At 32.7% G+C, this 6,611-nt stretch overlaps 1 pseudogene; it reads left to right on the plus strand.

Annotated features, from left to right (window-relative positions):
• The first annotated feature begins 2,221 nt into the window (after positions 1-2,221).
• LOC132063103 (furcatin hydrolase-like) overlaps positions 2,222-6,611 on the plus strand; it is a 10,250-nt pseudogene continuing 5,860 nt past the window's right edge.

Raw genomic sequence — 6,611 nt, forward strand, 5'->3', positions numbered from 1 at the left:
TCCATTGTTATTTGAGTATTGTTGGCGAAAATTTTGTCTATTTAGCATAATTAAGTGTTATATTTGTAAGTTTAAAGTGGCCACTACGCAATAAATAAGTTGTGTATAATGTGATTATCGATATACTTATTTAGGCCTGCTATTTCGAAGACGTTTTTTGTCAGCCATTCTTTTAGTAAATTTATATATTACGTGTACTTGCGTCCCCTAAACTCAATCTCATTTGTTCAGTCACTTTTATAATCTTTGACGAACCATTTATAGTTCTAGTTGCTTTAGTTAATTTAGATTTAACTTTATATTGTAATTGGATAGAGATTTTTTTACTATTAGAATATGTTTAATTGATTATAGCAAGCTATATATATCGTATTTTTTATAAAAATTACCTACAGTTTCATCCATGAGTAAACTTTAATCACCTTATTTGTAAAAGCTTTAGCCATGGATGAAACTTTGTTGTTTTCCTTTGATTTTGTACTTGACTAGTAAACTTTACGCATTTTAGTACAGCTTTTCATCTATTTTTTTTTCTTTCATTTGCAACATACAAGTAACTCCAGATTTTATATATCATTTTAATTAATAACCTTGATGTTGTCACGATAGCCTCTATTCTTATTTTCACGTAATCCTACTAGTTATATCCTACACTAAACTTGCAATGATATAGTTTGTAGGTAATATCTTGATTGCATTTAGGCGTGAGAGCAAAAAAAAAAAAAAAAAGGGGGGGAAACTTAAGAAGAAGAAAGAATGTTTGATCAAAGGTTTTTCAAAAAAGTACTTACGAGTAGGGGTGGGCACAGTTTGGGCCAACTCGAAATCCAAATCGAAATCCGAACTTTTTAAATAATTGGTTTGGATATTTGGATTATGGATTGGACTTCAGATTTTATTTTTAAATTTAATGGATTCGGGATTGGATATGGATTTAGTACTACGGATTTTTGGATATTCGAAAATCCAAATTTTTTATACCTTATATCCAGCCCTACCTATATCATATGTGCCCAATATACTAACAAGTCTAGTTTCTAAAGGTCCAATAGATTAGTACCTAAGGCCCTACCCATTAAAATATTAAGTCTAATATACAATTCTCTACTAAATCAAATATAATATAGGGTTTTTTTAATTCTCAAATCTCAAAAGTCTCACGTTTGTGTCACCCACGGCAGAGTTCTTTGTTATTTTTCCAGATGACTACTTAGATTTTATTTTGTTCATTTTCACTTTTTCAGAATGCTTTTATTTGGTATGGATTTACTATGTTGGACATGACTTGGATTTGTTAATCCTAATTTGAACTGGAAGGCTTTTTTTACTGAGCAATTAAGATTTAGATTTACCTCTGTGGAACTAACACATGAATTTCATTCCTAATAAGTTTGCCTTAAGTCTCAAGAGTCAAATCCGAAATATCCAAACCGAATAATCCGAAACCGAACTTAAAATATCCAATCCAATCCGAACTCATTTGGATTGGATTTGGATTGTACTTCAATCCGAAAATCGAATATCCAAACCGAAAATTTCATATCCAATCCGATGGCCTGAACGCCCACCCCTACGTAGGAGGGTTTTTCGGAAACAACTTCTTTACCTCTCAAAATAGGGATAAGATCTGCGTACATTCTACCCTCCCCAGACCCCCACTTTGTGGAATTTCACTGGGTATGTTATTGTTGTTGTGCAAAAGTGCTTTAAGACATTTTTTAGACCAAAATATTTTGAAGTTTTTTTAACTGAGCATATAAAACAAATTTTAGACAGTTAGATCACCTAGTAAATACTTATGACAACTCTATTTAAGAACATTGATTGATCTCTAGAATAAATGGTACATAACTTTTATAACAGATTAAATTACACTAATGCTATTAAAAAGAATCATTACACAATCAGCTATTCACAATATGAAAAGAAAATGATTAATTATATATATCGTAGAATTATTTGAAAATTCTACAAGATCTTTTCGTTTTTCTTTCTTTATATAAATAGTCAGAACTTCATCTAGATTGGAATTACTACTTCTCAAGCACAACTTCGAATATGGGTCAATGACCCTCAACACTACATGTGAATATGAGATAAGTGGAAAAAAAAAAAAAAAAAAAGAAGAGCAAAACTTGGGGATACGTGAGTAATGCTTGAATTATTGACAAATACAGCTAAAACCGGCCATAACTTATTTAGTTTGTGATGGGCGTGTCCCATGGCATGTTATTAATATCCTTGATACATAATCTACAAGAAAATCAGAGATCACACGTATTTTTGTATTCTTAATATTGCCCCTCCCCACGAAGTCAATGTAACCCATAGCAAAATAGAAAAATAGAAAAATGAAGAAATATCGGCCTCCAAATTAAATTCTATATAAAGAAGGTAGAAAGAAGGGAAAATACTCGGCAAAACCAGAGATAGTAACTGGCTATGGCTTTTCAAGCTCCATTTTTGGCAATTAGCCTCTTGATCTTCTTGGCCAATTTTTTGGCGACGACTGAGTTTTCTGTGGCTGCAAAAGTGCCAAGCCGTAATATTTCTACTCCATTTAATCGTACCATATTTCCATCTGATTTTCTTTTTGGAGCTTCCACTTCTACCTATCAGGTAATTACAAATGTCTTCGACCTAATTTAGTATTTTTTCCTCTTGGTGTTTTTGCTTGCATTTGCTTTTGAGCATGTGATACATATGTGTGGAAATAAATAAAGAGTTGATTGTTTATTTAATTTGTTGTTAATTTACAGTATGAAGGTGCATGGAATGAAGATGGCAAAGGGCCAAGTATTTGGGATACTTTCGCCCACACTTATCCAGGTCTGTATCTCCTCTTCCATGATCTCATGCACATTAATTTTAATGCATCCCATTTTCACTTAGTAATAATACTGCCGTTATCTAATCCTTACTTTAATTTTAGTGGTTGAATCTTCCATTTAATTTTTGTGCACTAACCACAGAGTTATACACCTGTAATTAATGAACTTCCAAGCAACTTCTAATTAAACCATTTATAGATCTAGGAGGGTCAAACTGGAAAATGGCCTTGTTGTCTTGAAAGATCACTCAAGTCCTTTCCATGCGCACTACTACTTTAGTCATTAGTTCTTTTATTTTTAGACAGCCCAGTAGCCCGATCATCTCATTGTCTGTACTCTATACTCGTAGCTGTACGGCAGACCTTATAACGAGCTAGCTAGTGCAAAAACTATTCACTTTTTTATGAAATATTTTTTCAACTTCAAGTTTAATTTCAAATTTGAAAAATAACTTATAATTTCTTTTTCAACTTGATCTTCATAATTCCAAATAACATACTCTCTTCTCTCCTTTGCAAAAAAGTATAACCAAACATAATTCCATCTTTAAAAATTTCAGATAAAGTGAAAGATATTTGATAACACTTACTTAGACCTCTTGTTTTTTTAGCCCTTAATGCTTTATTGGTCAAACACGTGTTAAAATATGTAACTACTGCATCTAAAAGTAACTGTTAGGGAGAGAACATATTTATTTATTTATTTTATATCTCTTGATAATAATTTTTGATGTGGGTCAAGTACATGAATACTCTTTCGATAACAAGTGTGTGGGAGTGGGAGCGTGGGGGGGGGGGGGGGGGGGGGGTTGTAATCGAACATCTAGCAAACAACACGAGTGTGTTACTCTTTTATCTCCTTCACTTCCTCATAATCCACTAGGCTAATTATAGTTTTGTCTCCTAGATTAAGTGTGGAGAGACTTAAGTTGAAGATGGAATATATCTAATGTATTTGTTGGACATCCAATGGGAACAAATAGTTCATTGGAGATATAAAAAGATAAAATTATTTACCTTGTAGTGTGTGCCTTTTAATTAGTTTCTAGAACATGCAAGAACTGAGCAATAATTTATACGTGAAATTTATGCTGGTCGCTGCATGTAAAATGGGAGAAGTTAGTGTAATGTCAATTAGTGGAATTAGAGCGCAATGATCTGGGACATATATAAATTGTAGATCTATAAAGAAAAGGAGAATAATCCTGTGGAAGAGGGAATTTGACAGTCGTTGTAACGATATCTCACATCCGGAGATGAATAAAAGTTTTGTTCAGCATATAGTTAACAAATAGAAAATGTTACTCTTGTTTATGAGATCAGAGTGAGTGAACTTCATACATTAGTCTTAATTGAGTAAAGAGTATGTGAACTAAACACAGGAGTTTGAGTTGATATCTCACATCTAGTTAAACAAAAAATATTCCAATATATAAGGTTTTTTTTTTCCTTCATAATTCAATATGTAAGTAAGGTAACAAAAAATGGGATCACTACTTGTTACGTGTGGGCATTACATAAAATAAAATTTAAAAAAAAAAAAAAAAAAAACCTAAGTCTAATTTAATAACACGTCGCCGAGGCAAGTACTAATGGCTTATCTTCCGTTACCAGCGATGTACAATTAAACATCAAATATTATTTACCCTTTTTCCTTCTCTTGAACAGTGTCAGATTTGTATCTTTCCTATTCTTTGTTGAACTATTGCTCCAGTTTCAAGTCAGACACTCCATCAAGAACTTCTGTTATGCCCCATTCTGAATAGCAACATGGGTCTATATCATCTCCTATCTATAAATTAATTTATTAAGCTCAGTTTTTTTAAATGAGTTTTTAATACTACCGGTAGCTAGTACGTATTCTTTCAAGGGTACCACATAAGATCCATAATCTTAATTTATATTTAATTAACTTGAACATTCAAATGCCAGAAGGGATTTCATTGATTTCTCCTCAATTTGTCCTTGCAAGGGACAAAATATTAAGTTGACCTTGTCTTAACTCCTAATCATCTGTTTACCCACAGTTCAACTTGGAAATATTACATCAACGTTCTAGAACTTCCTTTACTTGCAATTTTCCTAACATAATTTGCTTGGAATATATATTTTCTGGTGTTAGGTAAGTAAGGAAAAATATATTATCCCAAAAATATTATATATAATCTTAAAAAATACTACGTGAGGGTAGAGGTGAGGTAGGGAGTTGGGATGGGAGCTTAATAAAATATATTATCTTGTTTTTCCAAATTTTTAAGAAAACTAAAATTTTTTCATATTGATCAATTCTAATTAAACATTTTTTTGTTTAATCTTAAAAAATACTACGTGAGGGTAGAGGTGAGGTAGGAACCCCCGCTCAAGCAAAAATTAAAAAAAAAAATCGGGATGGAGCAAGCCGACCCGGAGATAATACCTTGGCATACTCATGCCTTATATGGGCGTATTTACATATACTTCGTTTTTCCTCACATTTTTACCTTACTTTTAATGGGTAACTTTACGCCGGAAAACTCGTTTTTCTAGAAAAATATTTTTCAAAACATTTGATAATCTCTCACTCTAATTGGGAAAAAGTAAAAACTGACCCTTAATCTTTACATAGGCCCCATCAGTCTTTATTTTGAAATGCTCATATGGTGGGGGTTCCCACTTAATAACAAAAAGGACCACCCCAAAAGAAGGGCAGCATTGGGAAAAAGTAAAAACTGTTCAGTCTTTATTTTGGAGGTGGGGGTTCTACTTAATAACAGGGAGAGTGGAGGTTTTTTAGGAGATCAAACGGAGATGTTCAATAGTTTGGAAGGAAATTACTGGCATTTTGAAATAAGTATGGGTATGGCTTGGAAGTTGTTGAAGCAGGATCTACCAAATTATTGGCATTTTGAAATAGTATAACTTGGAAGGTTAAGCAGAATCCACCAAATTAATGGCAAATTGAAATAGTATAGGATGGAAGGTTATGGAAGTAGGATCCACCGGTGTTATGGAAGCGGGATCCACTAAATTATTGATATTTTGAAATAAGATAGCTTTAGGGAAGAGGGATCCACCAAATTATATGGTTCCTCTTCCTCCAAATAGACCAAAGGATTATTATTGGATAAATCCATTTTGCAGAATGTGGGCCACTGTTTCGGTCTCATCATTCTTGGAAAGGGCCCTTGCATGTGCCTCCTCAGAGTGTGGCCCATGCAAATTCAGTCGTCTGACCAAAGTTGAACATAAAACTTTAAGCTACGTTATCTTTTACATTTGTTTTTTTGTCTCCTAGCAAATGTAACAGAGAGAAGAAATTATACTCGAGCATCAGATTTTAAACTAATAAAATTGTGAACTCTATGCAGAAAAAATATTGGACCGTAGCAATGGAGACATAGCTCTGGACTTTTATCATCGTTACAAGGTACTAATTATTGATTTACGGAAATTAGATGAAGTTTTTTTCCTTAATTCATCTTAATAAAAAATTAAAAGAACAAAAACTAGTATACCGATATTACTGCCTCTTGTATGCAGGAGGACGTCAAACTAGCAAAATTCGAAGGACTGGACGCTTTCAGGTTTTCTATCGCATGGGCAAGAATTTTACCACGTAAGATTATTGAGTATTATCTACCTTTTGTTAAGTTGACCTGTCTAAAATGTAAAATCAATGCCTTGATTAATCTTGATACAGTTGATTATTTACCATTCCACACAAAAGAAAAAGAATTCTCATTTTTGTTTTCATGATGTTATATATGCATCTTTTACTTTCTGTATTTTCAGAGGGGGAAAC

This window comes from Lycium ferocissimum, chromosome 7 (genome assembly GCF_029784015.1).
Source record: "Lycium ferocissimum isolate CSIRO_LF1 chromosome 7, AGI_CSIRO_Lferr_CH_V1, whole genome shotgun sequence".
NCBI lineage: Eukaryota > Viridiplantae > Streptophyta > Magnoliopsida > Solanales > Solanaceae > Lycium > Lycium ferocissimum.